Source organism: Aptenodytes patagonicus, chromosome 1, assembly GCF_965638725.1.
Source record: "Aptenodytes patagonicus chromosome 1, bAptPat1.pri.cur, whole genome shotgun sequence".
NCBI classification, from domain to species: Eukaryota; Metazoa; Chordata; class Aves; order Sphenisciformes; family Spheniscidae; genus Aptenodytes; species Aptenodytes patagonicus.
Window position 1 is genome coordinate 33943008 of NC_134949.1, and position 18345 is coordinate 33961352.

The following is an 18345-nucleotide window of genomic DNA, read 5'->3' on the forward strand; positions in this document are numbered from 1 at the left end:
CAATTCCTAATCAAAATAGTTGATGTAAAAACATAATTTTAAAATTGATTTATACTGTTTCTTTTGTATCTTTGATGCTGTTTATAACTGAGTTGCAAAATTTTTGCTATATGTGATAATATTTAGATGTCCCATTGTCAGTCCTTGTAATTAAGGTAAGTAAAGTGAGTGTCCTTTTATAACCTTGAAATTAATTATAGTAATTCTTTGAATTAACACATGAATGGGATTTCAAATGGTGAGTCGGCCTCAGATTATTAAGAAAAATATTTAAAAATCAATGGGAAAAATTGCGAGTGGTAAGCATTTATTTGACCCTAAATATAGCCTCTTCCAGGTAAATTGTTAACTGTTAAAACAGAAAACAAATTGTGGCATGAAAAATGGAAGATGGAAAATGTATAGTCTAAGAGGCGGTCTGAAGACCTTATAGCTGAAGATGAAACAAACTGCAAAGATTTTTTTCAACTACATCAGAAGCAGAAAACCTCATGAAAATATCAGCAGACCTGCTGTTTTTTAAAGAGTTGATTTAGAAGGAATTGTTACAGAGAAGTTGAAAGATTTATTTACATGGATTCTGCTACAGAAAATGCAATGAAATATCTATATTTTTAAACTAGTAAAAATGAGATATTATATTAAATTGAGGCAATTAAAGGAAATAATAAGAGAAATTTAAAGACTAAAAAGAAAGCAGAATCAGATGGCTGATTGACTACAAACAAGGTTTATAAGAACTGAAGGGGCTGAGCTGATGCAAATTTTATTAGCACTTAATTGCCTATTGAAAAACTGAATGTTAAAATTTGGCTTTTGGTTTGGTTTTGTTGCTTTTTTTCAACAGACTAGAATTATCCTACTGGCCTGTAAGTCTGAGTTCAGTATTAGCTAAATGGATTGAATACATCATCAGTAATAGAATTATGAGTAAATCTCTAGATTAAATTTTGCTAAAAGAAGCCAGGGTAGCTTTGCTGAAAGAAAACCTTCTGTGATCTGTTAGAACTCTTTGAACACGTCATCAAAATAATGGATGAGGAAGAAATGCTTGATCTAGTTTATTTGGACTTTCAAAAGGCTTTTGACAAAGTTCTTTACTAAAGGCAGTTAAGAAAACTAGTAACCCCCATGGAGTGTGCTGAACATTTAGGAATCATCTCAGAAATGTGCAATGAAAGGTATAAATAAAATAATAATTTTCTGCTACGTTGATAAAATGGGGGAGTCCCATTATTTAATATTGGAAGTAGTATTCATTATTTGTATAAATCATATTTATTAGGGACATGACAGAATTTAAAGATTAAATGAGTAATTTGACAAATGCTAGCATGGAAGCGGGATCTTAGAAAGCTAGGGGAAAAAAATAACATGATTGAAAAGTTTGAGTTATGGAGCAGAGTGGGTGGGGGGGCTCAAACAGCTCCTTGTCATCATTGCGGGACGTGCAAAGGAAGATTCTGTCTCAGTGTGCCGGGGTGGGCAAAAAGGTAAAGCAGATGAATAAAAACATGCTTAGATAGGTAACAAGCGGGCTAGCAATGATTACAGCGTCATTTGGTTAAGTCAGCAAAAAGCTCAGTCTAGAACATCATTGATTTTTTTTACCCTTGTCTGAAGAATAGCCTTGTCTGAAAGACTGGAAAGGAGATTAATTAAGAGTCAAGAAAAAATTAATTACACAAAAAGACTGGAAGAATGGAAAAAAGGGTTAAAAGCAAGGTGACATGATAGGGAGATTTCAAATTTACATGCCAGACAGGGAGAACAATAGAACACTATTAAAAGTACTTAAATATTGTTGCGAGAGATGTTTCGACTTCTTGCAGTCTGAAATGTTATAAATCCGTATTTTCTTTCAAATACTATTCACATTAGCAAATCCTACCAAAAGTTTAAAATGGAGATAAAGTAAAAAATGATGGTTCTTTTCATGCATGATTTTCATACTAAAGAGTATGCTTAATGGGGATTTCAAAACCTGAAGGCTGACATAAGTGCTTTTATTTTTAGCTTTAAGCAGTGAAATAAAATAGCCCTGGGCAACAGTCTACATTCTGTAGAGACATTATTTAGATAGTGCACGTTAGACATCAGTAAAAGTAACCTTTTTTTTTCCTAATAAGGAGGAAAAATAGAGGAGGGAGTTAAATTATTGATAATGTTATGTATGATAATGTGGGGCAGTTGCATTTCATTTATTGTTGCTTAAGCAGTGTGATGTGAGCAGCCTCATTTCTGAAATGTCCTAAATGAAGCTTCCTCAATAGTATGCCCTACACAGATACTGGTATGCCAAAATCCATTTATTCAGGACATTTCCTGGTGGCACACCTGTTTAGCAGAGATACTGTAATACAGTGCATTGTATTTTAATTATTCCAAATACTAGATACGTGATGCACAGTTTAAAGTGGTTGATGAAACAAAAATTTTAGATACACACTGGACTTGTTTTTCTGTTAACATCTTTTTTTTTTCAGTTTTACTTTGTAAAATTAGAAAACGTCTATAAACGTACCAAAGACAGATGGATTGTCATGGGAATGAAGGCACCATCCACTTGTTTATAAGGGTTGATCATGTGACTGCTTTGTGTTTCTCATTTGGAAATGTTTTCAGCTCTCCAGTGCAACTAATTAGCAAAGGTTTTGATTTAGCTTATCATCTCCTGTTTTAAATCATTCCCTGGAAACTTTGTCAGCAACTGGTTGTTGGTTGCTCCTGAGGATTTTGGCTGCCTTTCGAATGTCTTCACAATATAATTCTTCCACAAACAGCTCAGCTAGCTCAAAAATGGCCATTTGCTATTTGCTTTTGTCTAGCCCATCACTAAGGAGTTCATTTAAGTGCTTTCTACTTTTTTTTACAGTGGTAGGTTGGGGGTTTTTTGATAGAAAGGTCTCCATTTTGGTCATTTCCAGCTCTGCTAAATGGCTACTTCCACCACCCAGAGGCCCCTTTGTGTAACGCTGTTACAGTCTGTGTGATATTGCATAGGAATACAATGCAAATACAAACACACTTTCTTACAGATTTAGGAAAGCATATCGTCAAGATGGCTTTTTAGAAAGCAATGAAGTATCTGGAACCCTGGTGGAATTACTGGGATGATGCAGATGTGTTTATGGGTTACAAAAGAAAGATACCCACAGGGACTTAAATATCCACACCATCTGGCAGTCAGATGCGGCTGCGGTAGACAGACAACTGTCTCCAGTGCTCTGTGGTGACTGTCACTATTGCGATGTTATAAGCGCGAACGGAAATAGGCTGATTTATATTTTTGGCTATGTTGATAATTTGGCTGTTTTAGGAGAGACAAATTATGTATGACATGAGAGGATTGGCATTTGAGAGAAGCAACAAGAAAAAAAGGTTGTTAAATTAAGCAAAATAAAGATCTTGGACAAGACTGACGACAAGCCAATAGCAGTAGCTAGTGATCAGTTAAATAAATAGGACAGTATAGAAGAGTAGTTGTTTTTATTGTTGGATATTAGAGGAAGCAGAGAGAGAAGTACAATGTGAGAAGACTGGTTATTTTGCAAATAATTTTTTATTCCCCCGGAACACTGGATAAGTCCAACCTATACTAAAGGTCTCTTTTTTTTTAATAAGGAAACCACTTGTTAAGACAGAAGAAAGACAAATAAATACATTAAAAATGAACTACAGGTGGAAGAGAATAACGTTAAGAGAGTTCATGAAAAATTACTTAAAACTAATTTAGTAAATGGTTATGGGATATCTGTTTTTATAATATTTATAGTATTTTTCCAAGTGAACAAAACTGTGCAATATTGAGCTTTCTAGGTGGTACCCCGAGGTTTGCTGAGTGCATTATGCTCTTACACATCTGCACAGGAGCGAGCTCTCACAAGCAGTACATACAGGTGGCATTGCTAAAGGCGGTGCATGCTAATGCCACAGTATGTGCTCAGGTTATGTAGCTGTCGCCCGTATTAACATACAGGTCTCTGCCACCAAGGCCTGTGGTTAACCTCTGCCTAGTTTGTGCCTGAAATCACTGCCTCTTCATTACAATGTCTTCCGCAGTGGCCCGCCACATCCTGTGAAGAATCAAGCGTAGCAGTTAGAATAAAATCACCAGGACACCTCTGGGCTGTGAGTGTGGTTTGGTTAACAGAGGCAAGACCTGAATACTCTCTCTTAACAAACTGTTCCAATATTGATTGTCCTCAAAACTTTCCTAACAGAGGATGGGGGGGATTATAATGAGCAAGACATAAAGAGTTCTTCGTGTGAATTTTTACCTATAGGGAAGAAGAGAACACCAACAAAAAGAAACAAGATTACTGTGTATTGGGTTTGCGTGGCAAGGTTTTGGTAGTGGGGGGCTACAGGGGTGGTTTCCGTGAGAAGCTGCTAGAAGCTTCCCTTATGTCTGATAGAGCCAATGCCAGTCGGCTTCAAGACGGACCCGCTGCTGACCAAGGCCGAGCCCATCAGTGACGGTGGTAGTGCCTCTGGGCGCTATAAACATATTTAGAGAAGGGAGAAAAAAAAAATCACAGCAATTGCAGCTTGAGAGAGGAATGAGAATATGTGAGAGGAACAACTCTGTAGACACCAAGGACAGTGAAGAAGGAGGGGGAGGAGGTGCTACAGGCACCGGAGCAAAGATTTCCCTGCAGCCCGTGGTGAAGACCATGGTGAGGCAGGCTGTCCCCCTGCAGCCCATGGAGGTTAATGGGGGGGCAGATATCCACCTGCAGCCCATGGAGGACCCCATGCTGGCGTAGGTGGATGCCCAAAGGAGGCTGTGACCCTGTGGGAAGCCCGCCCTGGAGGAGGCTCCTGGCAGGACCTGTGGACCCATGAAGAGAGGAGCCCACACTGGAGCAGGTTTGCTGGCAGGACTTGTGACCCCGTGGGGGACCCACGCTGGAGCAGTCTGTTCCTGAAGGACTGCACCCTGTGGAAAGGACCCACACTGGAGCAGTTTGTGAAGAACTGCAGCCCGTGGGAAGGACTCATGTTGGAGAAGTTCATGGAGAACTGTCTCCCGTGGGAGGGACCCCACGCTGGAGCAGGGGAAGAGTGTGAGGATTCCTCCCCCTGAGGAGGAAGGAGCAGCAGAGACAATGTGTGATGAACTGGCTGCAAGCCCTGTTCCCCATCCCCCTGTGTCACTGAGGGGGAGGAGGTAGAGAATTTGGGAGTAAAATTAAGCCTGGGAAGAAGGGAGGGGTTGGGGGAAGGTGTTTTAAGATTTGGTTTTATTTTTCATTACCCTACTCCGATTTCATTGGCAATAAATTAAGTTAATTTCCCCAAGTTGAGTCTGTTTTGCCCGTGACGGTAATTGGTGAGTGATTTCTCCCTGTCATTACCTTGACCCATGAGCCTTTCATTATATTTTCTCTCCCCTGTCCAGCTGAGGAGGGGAGTGATAGAGTGGCTTTGGTGGGCACCTGGCGTCCAGCCTGGGTCAACCCACCACATACTGGAAGAGAGGAAAAGAGCTGCTGAGGTTTGTGCAACTAGGGAAGAGAAAATTGATATTCAAAGGTAGATTATCAAAATGGGGGAGTGTAGCAATAACAGTGGATTGTGCAGCTGAATATTGATTGCAGACAGGATGACAGAATAATATATACAAGCTGAACGTTTGAATATGCAAGTAGCAGACTGGAATCCATTTCCGTGGTGTCCCTGGCTAGACATTCATTGTACATGTACACAATGATCAGTCTTCATTGGTGCAATAATGTGTCTTTGACATAGGACTCCTGTCTGAAATAATACAAAGCACATACCAACGTGGAAAAGAATAAAGTAATATGGAGAATTGTAAATTTGTGATTCCCTGTGTTTGCTGTGTTTGACTTTGCAAACTAAATAATCTTCTTTTAGTATGTATTTTCATAAGCTCTCTCTAGCTTTCTATAATAAAAAACAAAACTACACATGCTCAGAAGTGTATGTTAGTAATCACAGTACTTTGATTCAGCAAGTTAGTAATATAGGTTTAAAAGCTTTTTTTCAAATTAATTGTTCAGAATTGCTACAGAGCACCACTTCACGTACATACGTTATATTTGTAGAGGATTATGTTAAACATGGCTTTGTGCAGGATTCTTAATTGGACAATATTTTGTACCCTGGAAGTAGTCGAAGCTTCCTTATGAGATAGATAGCCACGTCTCCCCCACAGAAATAAACCATAGTTTCTTTAAAGATTTTCTATTATGCACCTATTTGAGTGTTTGGTTTGAGAAGTTATATTTCCTTATTCTATGCTTTCATAGTCAAGATGATAAATGCATACTGGACAATTATGCTCTTTTCACATATATGAATGTAGTTTACACATTTGTTTCAAAAGACAGCTTCTTAAAACATCCGTTCTTTTCATTATAGGCTGCACTGAGGAAAACTAATTAGACATTATAGCTTTGTCAACCTAAATTATATATTATCCCAAATGAAACAAACCTTTCATTAAGATTGAGTAAAGGTTTTTGTGATGCAGACCCACAAATACAACTGCATGAAACAACAAGATAATTATGTATATAATATACATGCATATAGATACACATACATTATTCTCTCCCTATTTTGGAGGGTTTTAAGCTCATCCATTCATTCTTTCATATTTAAATAATTTGTCTTGGGAAAAGATACTGACTACTGAACTGAAACCTGGAATCATCTAGAAGGAGAGGCAGATTTCCTGGTAAATAGTATAAATAGTATAGATAGTATACATAGTATAGATAGTATAAATAGTATAAATAGTATAAATGTAAAGAACATAAAAATATTTGACAATATTATTGCTTCTAGTAAATCTTTTATTCTCATGCTATAACCAAAGTAAGTAACTTCAATTTGGAATCTGGATAAGCAAGACAATAAAAAAATGCCTTACTATTTCCTTTTTTGTCTCAACACAAAATATTCACTAAGGTCCTCCATAGAGAATTTATACTGAGTAATCTGACTACTAATCTGGGCAGACATTGTTAAATATATTCTGAGAGGATAAAACTGTCCATGAATAGTAATTGTTTCATTTAGTCTGTCACTCAAGAAGTAACACGATTACCATTTGTCGAGAGATGACTAAAATATTTTTGATAGCATTTATTTAATTTCTGTGCTGGGTATTATTGGTAAACGATGCTGTAAGATTGCAATTAATTAACATGAAAAAATGTTGAAAATAAATCATCATAATCCAGACCACTGGACTTTCTTTCATACAAATGGTAGTTGTTTAAGATTTCTACCTATTTTTGGTTTTCATTTAACCATCCGATACTATATTATATGAAAATATTGTATTATCTAAAATATTTATACATAAGTGTTTTGTTCAAACCTAAGTTTGATCCCCTACAAACTCTCTGGTTCATGTCCTAAGGAACATTTTTCCATTTTGATAGCAAAGTGCTTTTACACTGTCTAGTATGGAAAAGTGACAGCGGTCAAGTCTCACCAGAATGGTTCAAGCTTGACAACCACATGAGTCAGACCCATTTTTGGGACCTCATTCTCTGATGCCTTCCCCTCACTTCTCAGTGCATGAAGACCACAGTGTCAGTAATTCAGTGTTCTCCCATCAGTTTGCTCTCCCCAATAAGCACTTGTTTTCAGCTGGAAACGTTACTCAGTCCTCCTCTAAGATGCTTCTGCCTCCTCACTGATTTCCAGTGCAAGCAATAACTCCGATCCCTGGCAGAGCACATCTGGGAAGTGCAGTCAGTCCATGGGCCACCCATGTGGCCACATGGAGCATGTTATTCAAGGACTAATAATGCACTTCAAGAGAGGTGGATGCTTTGCATGACATTACTTCTATATGAGCAGAGAGAATGTATCTGTATGTGAGGGAGTGTGTGTGAAAGTCTCCCATCTGTCTCACCTATCAAGGAAGAAATTCATATTTTGCCTATGCCAGTCTATATTTGGAAAGGCTGTATAATGCATTTCCCCCACTCTGTGATAGGAAGAATGGTGAGACAAATCATTCCTCATCTCACTTTTCTTCTCAGAAGGAAAAACGTTCAAGGGAGACAAAAATCAAGCTTAGGGAGCTGTGAGATCTCAGATTTAAAAAAAAATACTATCATTGTGAGATCACTTTAGCATGAAGATTAAGTTTGTTACTTGTCTTGTTCAAGTTACATAAAGTGGTCCCATCCTATTTATTTTTTTCTGATGGAGACTCCTACGGATCAAACAAAAACATATGTTGTTTCTTACGTGTATTTGCATGAATAAGAGAAGGGTTGGCAGAGAGGGAGAGTGAGTGTAGCGTGGCAGCTTTCCTCTCACACGTGTGCGCATCCACATCCACACACACAACCACACACTCAAGACAGCAGCAGAGGTGAGGGAGGGAGCTCCTAACACCCCTGCACAAACACCGTTCCCCTGGGAAGTTCTAGTGTGGAAGTATTTCATGTCCTGGGTGGTCAAAAAAGATTCATAGAGCAATCTGGCTGAAAGATAGTTATACTGAAGAGAGAAAAGGATCATCCAGTAGCTACAGTGGGGTTCAGGATGGGCCCATAGACTTGAGTTTCACCTTTGATTTGGCTTTAAATTCCTTGAACTTCTGTAGTACATATGTCTTTTACAGCATATCTTTTCAGTTCCTCAGCCTGTTTAAGCTTTTTGAGTTATATTTGGTATCTACTTGCAATTCAATAGCTGATAGCCTGTTAGAAAAAGAGGCTGTTTTTATTCCTACATAATTGCTAGATCCCTAAGTATAGCCCTCGTAATTGGATGGATATGGCAACCCATCTTCACCTCTTTTAAAAAGCACGTTTTATTCTATCCCTGTTAGTGAGCAAGAGGTATATCATGAACAGTTACTAAAAATATTTTATCCAATGTGTAGCTTTAATAAAACTTCTTAAAGTGCAGTGTCTGCAATGTTTCAGTAATAACGGTCCTTCCAAATGAAAATACTTTCACAAAATCACATTCTGTGCCAAAGACTGGAAAGCTCTAATTCTTAGACGAAGATTTTCTGTAGGTTTCAAAAGTTCTTTTCTTTGAAATAGGCAGATGCAATCCTCAGTTCAGGCACAGGGCCAGTGTGGAAGGCATGTTGCAGCAAGTCCTCTTTTAGCACCTTCTCTCCGCTTTCCACAGAGTTTTTGCTGAGCAGGAGACACCTCTGCCTCCACTCAGGCCCCATGGAAGATTTTCCAGGAGAAGAGCAGAATCACTGATGTGGCTGCTTGTTCTGTCAGTGCCCTCTTTCTGATTAAGTGCTTTCCCTTCCTTCCTTTTCCACAGTATAAATCCATTTGTTACTAGCAAAACCATCTTTTTCTATCTTTAGCAATCACAGCTAGCCTAGGCCTCCTTCTAGGTCCACTCTAGAAGTAGGATGAGTATAGCTGTCAGATAATATGCATTATGTGATCATGTAGGCAGAAAAAAAAATGCTGAAAGTTGAATTATAACAATATATAATCAGATAATTGTGACAGCCACCCCAAGATAGAAGTTCTGAGTATTGCAATTAGATCAGCATGCACACTGTGGACTACTATTCATACAGCAGAAGGGTACATTTCAGATGGTCGAGGTAGAAATTCATTGTCCTGCATCCTTGCTTCAGTGTGCAGAGGCCTGGTAAAATCATAGCCCAAAATGTGTTCTGGTCGACTTGAACTCAAGTCTCTTTGGGGAAGCTTTAAAGAATCCACCACACAAAGATGTGCTGCATGGAGAAGATGCAGCCTCAGCCAGTGGTTTTGTGCAAGACGTGCACTGTGAAAGCCCACAGAGTTCAATGGAGATCAGAAAAAGAGTGCTTCAGCTGCTCTTGCTCACAGCTGGAGTTCAGACTTTGTCATGGCTGGATTCCAAAAATCAATTCAGTTTTGTAAAAGAAATGTGGTGATTAAAGCAATTAAATTATTTCCCTTCCTTGAATGCTGGAGTACTTTTTTTAAACTGTATTTCTCCATAATGGCATGTTTAAATTTGTGCCTTAGAATTTGCTGATGTACTTAGCTGAACTCCTGACTCATCATCTTTCTCATATTCCCGTATTTCCCATAAATATTGAGTATTTACACATTCTGGACTGGAAAGCCCATAGGAATACACAAAACTGCAAACTTTTTTTATCATGGCAAAGACTGTAAGAAATGGTGATCATATCAAGTGTTCTTTGGCTCTCAGATCCACGTGAAGAAGCCATTCTGAAACTGATTTGTTCCCAGTGAAAATCAGTTTGGAAACTACCTGGTTTTAGGGCCTGTGGATTTCATGTGTAACTGGAAGCACTAACACAGTGAAACTGTTCCACTGACGTTAACGGGATTGTTTAACAGTGGGGACTAAGAATGCTCTCCCTGGGGACACGTGGGATGAGTTATAAGTCTTCCACTGGTTTCAGGAGGATGTAGCAGTTGTCATCCATTGAGCATCTAATTAAAAAAGTTTTATTCCTCTTGATTTCCTGGTAGTCCTTGATGACATGACTTCTGTGTCTTGGACATCAACAGAATTTTGCAAATAGAATTTAGCAAAATTCTCTTCACCTTATCATCCTGTTCTGGTGGTGCAAACAGGCAAACAAACATCAATAGACTAACAATGACAGGAACACAACTATAAATATGAATGTACATATGATTAATTAGTCCATGTATAAAACCTTCATTTAGATGTAAAGAGCATTTCTTTTGTTTCTTACTTGCTTTTCTACTTTAAAAAAGTCAGTAGCTTTGTAAAATTAAAAGAATTTGCTGTCAGCTATCTTAATCAAGACATTCAACTTTAAAATATCTTTTTTAGGCTGATAACATAATGAGAATATTGTGGCTATATTTTTATTTCACATAATTGCATGTTGTCTGTCTGTGATTGTGACAGTAGAAAAAGCAACGCCTAAAACAAAGAATAGATTAAATTGCCAATAAAATCACCACAAAAGGTTGTTAACAAAAGGTGCCCTGCAGGGCTCTTGGTTTCGTAATGTATGTTTTGATACTTTAGCATCTTTTCTGGATTTTTTTTTTTAACAACACAAAAAAATCACGTTAAGTCCTTACAATAACAGATAGCAGTTAAATTTCAGACCATGAGTATTTGAGGTACTTTGTCTAGCAGGAAGTTCTCCTGATGATTATAATGAATTTGTCATACTGACTAATCATTAATTAAAGAATATCTTACAATTGGGAAGGTAGAGGACAAAGGCCAAGAAATTGTCAAAATATTACATTAAAATGGAGGAGGTTTTCATTTCAGTTTCATGTCTTGCTATGGCAGTTTTAGTTTATTCAAAGATATGCTGAAAATAAAAAAAAAGATATTATTATTTTAAAGATACTACATACCGCTTTCTCCCCATGCTGAACAAACATTCTCTTTGAGATTGTGCAACTGTGTTAGCTCCAGTGCAAGGTCCTGGGCCTTTCTGCTTTTTCATACATTGGGGAACTGCATGATGTGTAAAATATGCAGGATATTTTTTTCTTTTTCTTTTCTTTCTTGTTCTGGTTGGTTAGTTACTTTTAATTAGGTGGTTTGGTTTTAATTTTTATTTGAATTTATACGTAATTGTTGGAATTTTAAATAGTGAAGTGCCCTAAGGTATCTCTACTGTAAACTGAAACAAATACTAAATTTATAACTTTTAGTAAATTAATTTCCTATAAACAACCCCCCATGGCCATTGTTTCAGAATGAACCGCTATTAAAAATGCTCTCATTTGGGCCCTCCATTGTGCCAGCATTGCACAGTCCAAGAGCAAGTGAACTCTCTGCCCCAGGGAGGTTACTGTCTGGAATTCCAATTTTAAAAAGAAGCATGGCACAGAGATATGCTAAATACCTCATCTATAAATGCATATTTGCTGCTCACAGAAGTAGCGTGTCAGTAAAAAAACGGCCCTTGACACATGCTCAGCTTCCAGTTATTTGCATGCTTTGACCTGACCTCATTTATTGAAATATTCAAGGCCCATTGGCATAGTGCAGGAAACAGAGGCCTTGAGCAAGGAAATAGTGTGAGGCATGTTTTCAATGATGGTAAACAAGCTGGAAATATCTTATTTGACTTTTAAATGATATATTGAGTTGAAAGAGTTGGAATTTAGGTGGAAAACAATCATCTTTAAATTGGATAAATTTCACATGGAGAACCTGGAGGAAGACAGCGCATGCAATGGCAATGTCATTTTTAGTGCATTAGTTCTCAGGATGAAACTTCTTTCAAAGGCAGGCCCAGATTTCTTGTCTAAGCTTCTCTGCAGTATTCTGTCACATGAAGTCTAACATACTCATGCTTCTAAACTTTATAAATGAAGTATAATATGAATTTAAGTGTTTCCCAAAAATTCTTCTAATGTCTGATACAAGCTTGACCAAGTTGCATGAACATACCTCTGTTATAAGGGAATGGATTATGAATGTAGCCATTTTTCATTCAAACTGTGATACGATTGATTTTAGTTTTAATGCCTTAAGTACTAAGGGTTTAAGATTGTCTGCAGTTTTCAGGTTAACCCAGAAGCCAGGCAGTGCTTATGAAGATCTTCAGGACTGTTTCCGCAGGGTGGCTTACTTAAGATTTGAGCTGCCACAATTTAATCATACTTATCTTTAATAACTTGAATAGGAAAAGTTTTGGTTCATAGTAGAATAATTTACACCTTACAACATTATCTTGGTTTGAATAAGATCTTAAAAACATTTAGCTTTTCCCCTTGTTGAATTGAGAAAATTATCTGAACTTCTTTATTTTTATGGAATGTAAAAAAATTTGTACTTTCTCCCAAAGCAAATTAATTTACAAGATGCAAGCACAGACAAAAGCATCTGGTGTGTGATAATAATATTTCAAAGAAAGATTGTGTTATGTTTCAGAAAGGTGGGGCTTTGTCCTTAGTATTAAACTTCTGTTTAAAGTGTTGTTTAGCAGAGTTTTTCAACCCATTGTATAATTTCCAGCTCTTCCTACCTGAAAGATTTCTGTGAAGCAGTATTTTGGTATCTTCAGTTAGAAGTACTTCTTTCTTCTTGTGCCACAAGATATTTCAGTGACTACAATATATTTTGGCCGGTTTCAAGAAGCACACACTCTCTTTTAATCTATACACAACCTCAATTAGTGTTCAGGTCAGTAAGTGGGAAGACATTATGGAATCAATCATTTTGGGTTAAGGAGTACACATACTGCAAGTGTACTAATGGAATGGAAATAATGCCTGGAACATCTCCAGAACAGTCACAGTCTCAATGGAGCAATTAAATATGTATAAAGAATGTTTGCAGTGAAGTTCAAACACATCAGCCTGAGGCTTATGTTTTTGGTTTAATTTATTCACAACCTTTCTGTGTACTGCTGCTTGATGGTCCAAAAACACTTCTGCACACTGCCTCCTGCATCGTCTATGTATCCACTGACTGACAGATACAGTGACAGTTGCTATTTCTAATCGCCATCTCAGGAGCAAGGAGTAGATTCTGTAGTAGAAAATTGCAGTGTTAGTATTCAGGTTAACAGTTTTATTCATTAATAGATTTGACATCATTCACGGTATGGGAAATAGTCTTCAGAATTAATTCAGACAGTGTTTGAGTATTTAACAAAACTTCTTAGCCTGAATACGCTGGCATTATTAGGTCTTCAAATTAGAGTATTGCATGATATGGCCTGGATTCCATGTCTTCGTATCACTGCTTTTATCCTTCATGAAAGAGATGCTTGCGCTATAGCTAGAGGCTGCTTTTTTATATCATCATGAATGCCAGAGCTCTTTAAAAAGTTAGTAGTTATATTTCCCGATAATTATCATTCTTTGCAAAATGTATAAAAGAACACATGCTATTTTCAGGGTCAGTGATTCTTTGTTCTCTCTATTATTTTCAGTAATAAATAAAACCAAACTATTTGGGGCTTTGTGAAGACAGTTTGTTTCTTTTGATGGGTCTCAGTTCTAAGATTTGCCACTGATCAGAGAGCACCAGCATATTAGCTGGTTCATCTGTTATCAATTCATACACTATGAGTAAGTGGGATTGTCATATAACAAAGCTTAGAGCTATTGGCAAAGCAACTGAGCAAAGACAGCCTTTTGAAAGGATTACTGGTAATGTAATTACTTGTGGAAGATGTATGGATATCTCCCGTATGAAAACACCAGCGTCTTAGTATGTTCTTTAAGCAATAACGTTAGTGGAATGAGAACTTGTGTTCCAGTAATGGCATACGCTACTGGTGGATAATGGCACGGTGAAGCAAAGGCATCTGTGTAAAGTAAACACTGAGCTAAAGCCAGAAACATGCTTTTGTTTCTTTAACTAGTTTCAAGGCTCTTATTGAAGCAAAACTTACTTTCTAGTGACACTGTAATTATTTTATTAAATGCAATGGAGTTGTGGGGCCTCAAAGCTCCCAATAGATTTTCTTCTGGTCTGGAGAAAAATCTCTGTTTATAGCCATACTTAAATCTATAACTGCTAATAATGTCAACAACGCTTATGAAAAATGTGGTGTTAATATGATCCCTATTACTGGAGGTGCCAGCGATATGTCATGGGAGTGCCCCCAAATCATATCATTTTCTAGAGAAGCAGAATTAATTTAGGACCTTCAATTCAGGCATAGGGTAAGCAATCTGGGTGATGTTGCAAAATTAAGGAAACCTCTGTGCTTGTCAACAGTTGTGGTCGATGGCTTTTGATATTCACTTTAACCATCAAGATGATTGACTTTTCCTAGTGAAAAAGAACATCCGCATAAGTATATTGAAATAAGCACCTGACCTTCATCTTTTTTAAATCAATGGTAAAAGCCCAGTAGTCTTCAGTGAAACTCTAATACTTTTTTAGATATTGGCAGCTTTTTTTCAGTTAGTTGTAGGGGACATTTTTCCCTGCAGTCTTTAATAAGCTCCATGGCATCCACACAAGTAGATTTCTGAAGCATACAATGACAGGTATGCTGTTTGATTAGTTGAGTTTTAAACACTTTCTTTCCTCACCTTTGATAATATTTCCCTCTTGCAACTTCTATATTTCTTTCTTCACAGTGTTGATTCATATTTTCCCATTATTCAATAAGCAAAATTCTGGTGCTGGGTGTATGTTTCTCTCTGTGTTTTTTTTTGTTTCCACTTCATCAGGCTCCTTTTTCCATCCATTTATTAAGTTTTGCTGTTGGCTTGTTTTTCTTAAAGGCTTATTTTTCCTATTTTGAGTAGTAATAATAATATTCTTAAGATTTATATCCTTATGATTTTTGTATCAGAAACCGGATCGGGTTATTTCTTATGATATGTGGGCAAATAATCTGGCTTTATGGCTGTCAGAAAAAAATTGCATGCTTACCTTTTGTAGCATGGCGTTCTAAACTGTAATGTGTCTTGTGACAGCAGGTTATGCCTCACAATAGCAAGATCAGATTAATAAAGGAAGCTGACACTAAGATCTAGGTATGTGTACTCAGAAAGTGATGCATATGAAAAATGCTTTACCCTTCCAGGAAAATGAGTCATAGCCAAAAGATTCATACCTTAACCATCTGAATTTACTATCCTATATTTATATTTTAAGCATCTAAATGTATAAAAATGTCCCTTGAATTTGACCAAATGAGATTTGTGGCTAGTGGTACTCCAGAAAATCAGGCCATTTAAATATCATTCCCTGGCTACGGATTTAGGATCCTAGCTTAAGACACAAGATAAAGTTGTATCATAAGTTTTTTCCATGGACCATGTGAAAATTTCACATATTTTAACTATCTACCTGTCAAGCCATCTTAGTATGTTCATTTTTGTGTTTTCTGATCAGTTTGGAAATGGAGAGAGGTTAAACAATTTTAGGATACTTGAAGCACTACTTTGTAACACCATTATTCAATTTACCTCCTCAGTTTTATCATTTTGATTTTTAAGATCATTCATGCTATTTGGATATCTGCAGTGAGGTGACTTGCTGTGGCTGAGGTAATTCCCAGCACAAGGACAAAACCAGAGCTGCTTGAAGTCAGAGAGGCAGGATTCAACTTCGGTGTATCTCCCTGAATGAGTAGAAAGAGAAAGAAGATATTATTATCCCATTTGCAAAGTCTGATTGTATGGATGTGGTATAGATGATGCCATCTAAGGTCTGGGCTTTGGATTGTTTCAGGAACCTTTTGGCTTCATGACACAGCTATGCTCATTAGGACATCTGCTGCCTATAGAGCTCAGTTTTATCATTCTCTTTGCAACATGAGCAAAGTAGATGAGCATTAATAATACTCTGCTTTGGCAGCAGGTGTGACTATATTCTAAAACAACCTAAAAATGAAAGAAGTATTTCAATTTGCTACATTTTATTAAATTTTTCAGTAATAAATCAACTAAAACTAAACAATCACTAGCAGGCCTTGGGTTACAAAAAGAACAGGCTTAACAAATCATTGCTCTGTAATACAAAGTGCAATAACATCAGTAGAAAGCTCTTGGAGATGTTTTTAAACGTTTCATTTTTAAAGAGCTCCTAGGGCAGAGCTATTTTGAATGAAATTGATGGCAAGGTCCAAGGTGGGACAATCTGTCAACACAACAGGCACATATCACCAGCATAGTATGGTAAGCAGGAGCTGAGATTTTAAGCAGCTCTCATCTGTGATAAGGTAATAGTTCATTCCAAACTTCTTGACATCATGAGCTGTTCTGTTATCATCTTTCTAAAAAAGATTTGAGGACATTTGTCCACATGGTAAGTCCAGCTAGAAAATAGTCTTGAGACTTCAAACTGAACCATTAAAACCTTTTTTTTTTCCTTAAGAAACAAGTGAGCTATACACTGTCTTTGAATTATGCCTTGTAACCAAAAACCTTCATATGCTCAGTTCTTCCCATTTGAGTAAAGCAACAGAGCCTTTGCTAGTGTCATTCATTACAGAGCCACGTCTTGTCTTTTAAACAATTTGATGCAAATGTAATTCCAGAAATCTAAATAGAATTAAACATGTTTTGTCCCAGCATTTAGATTTATGCAAATTCAGGGAAACTATCATTTGATTGACAGAGAAATCGGTAACAGCATTAGTCAGTGGAAGCATTGTTTAGATTTATTCTATGATGCAGCATTTTCTCAAGAACTTGTGGGCTATAGAAGATCCCACACTGAATGCAGCTACGGACATCTTGCTTTGCGGGGAGCTGCCTGCAGAGGAGATGTTGTGGCATTCTGCAATTACTGTTCATAGCACAACCAGTGGTTACCCCAGTCCTGTATAATCCATCTCTGAAGCCACCTTTAAATGTTGAATGATGTGCATATATAAGCAGTCATTGGTTATAGGGTTTGTGAACACTTTTCAAACTCAAAACACAGCTGGTCTAGTATAGTATTTCACAATATTTGGGGAGTTTTAAATGTAAAGCTCATTCCTCCCTAAATAGAGCATCAAAATACCCCCACCACAAAGTGAAGACCTGCTTTAACTTAGTGAAGGTAGCCACTGCCTCAGATGAAATAGATTTCCTTTTTTGAGTAGACATTGATGGGGTTATCAACCCAGAAATCTCTGTGATAGATTGCCAGTAATGGTTGAAAAGGCCCAGGAATGACTGTAAGTCACATTCGTCTTTCAAGGCCTCCTAGCTAGAGATGACAGTTATTTTCAAGGCTTCCAGGAAGAACATAAAGCCAAAAAACTCAGTGAAGAACTGGACAAATTCATTTAATATCATCTCTGTACAACGATTGAATGACCGAGGAGAAAACTGAAGACAATACTAACAAAGTTGATCAAAACGACTAAACAAAGCTTTCTGAGAGACTATACCCAGTCCCAGAAGCTGTCCTCCATTTTACAGCCTTTGTGAAATGGATGTAGTTATTTGCTCTGCAGAGGTCTAAAAATTTGGCTGATTCTAGTCTCTCCAGTGGTTGTTGAACAAAGAAGCCAAGTGCATCCATCTATTCCAAATGCTGATTTGTTTCAAAGTCTCATCAACAATACAAAGGTTCCCTGTTTTGACAGAAAGGGAGGCACTGCAAAATATAGCCCTTCCAAAAGTATTCCTCTAGCTGCTCTCTGTAGGTGCTTGCTGGAGACTGATTGAGCAATCATATAAGTGATGGGGAGACAGCCTGTAGGCTTTTATGCTTGTCAAACACGTTGAAGTATTTTACAGGAAGGAAAGGATCATATAGCTGTAACACTGGAGGGGACTCAATCAGCGTTGGGCAAAGTGTTTAACAGAATATTAAACACAGAATATATATTTAATAAAATTTAGGTCAGCACAATTTCTATTAAACTCAGGGTCTCTTTAGCACTACCTAAGCTATTTTGAGCTCGATATAATCATGGAGGCAAAGCAAAAG

General features: G+C 37.4%; 1 protein-coding gene across 4 annotated transcripts in view; it reads left to right on the plus strand.

Moving 5' to 3' along the window:
- The window catches only part of TMEM117 (transmembrane protein 117), a 230294-nt gene that overhangs the window by 146266 nt on the left and 65683 nt on the right, over positions 1-18345 (plus strand). The window lies entirely within an intron of this gene.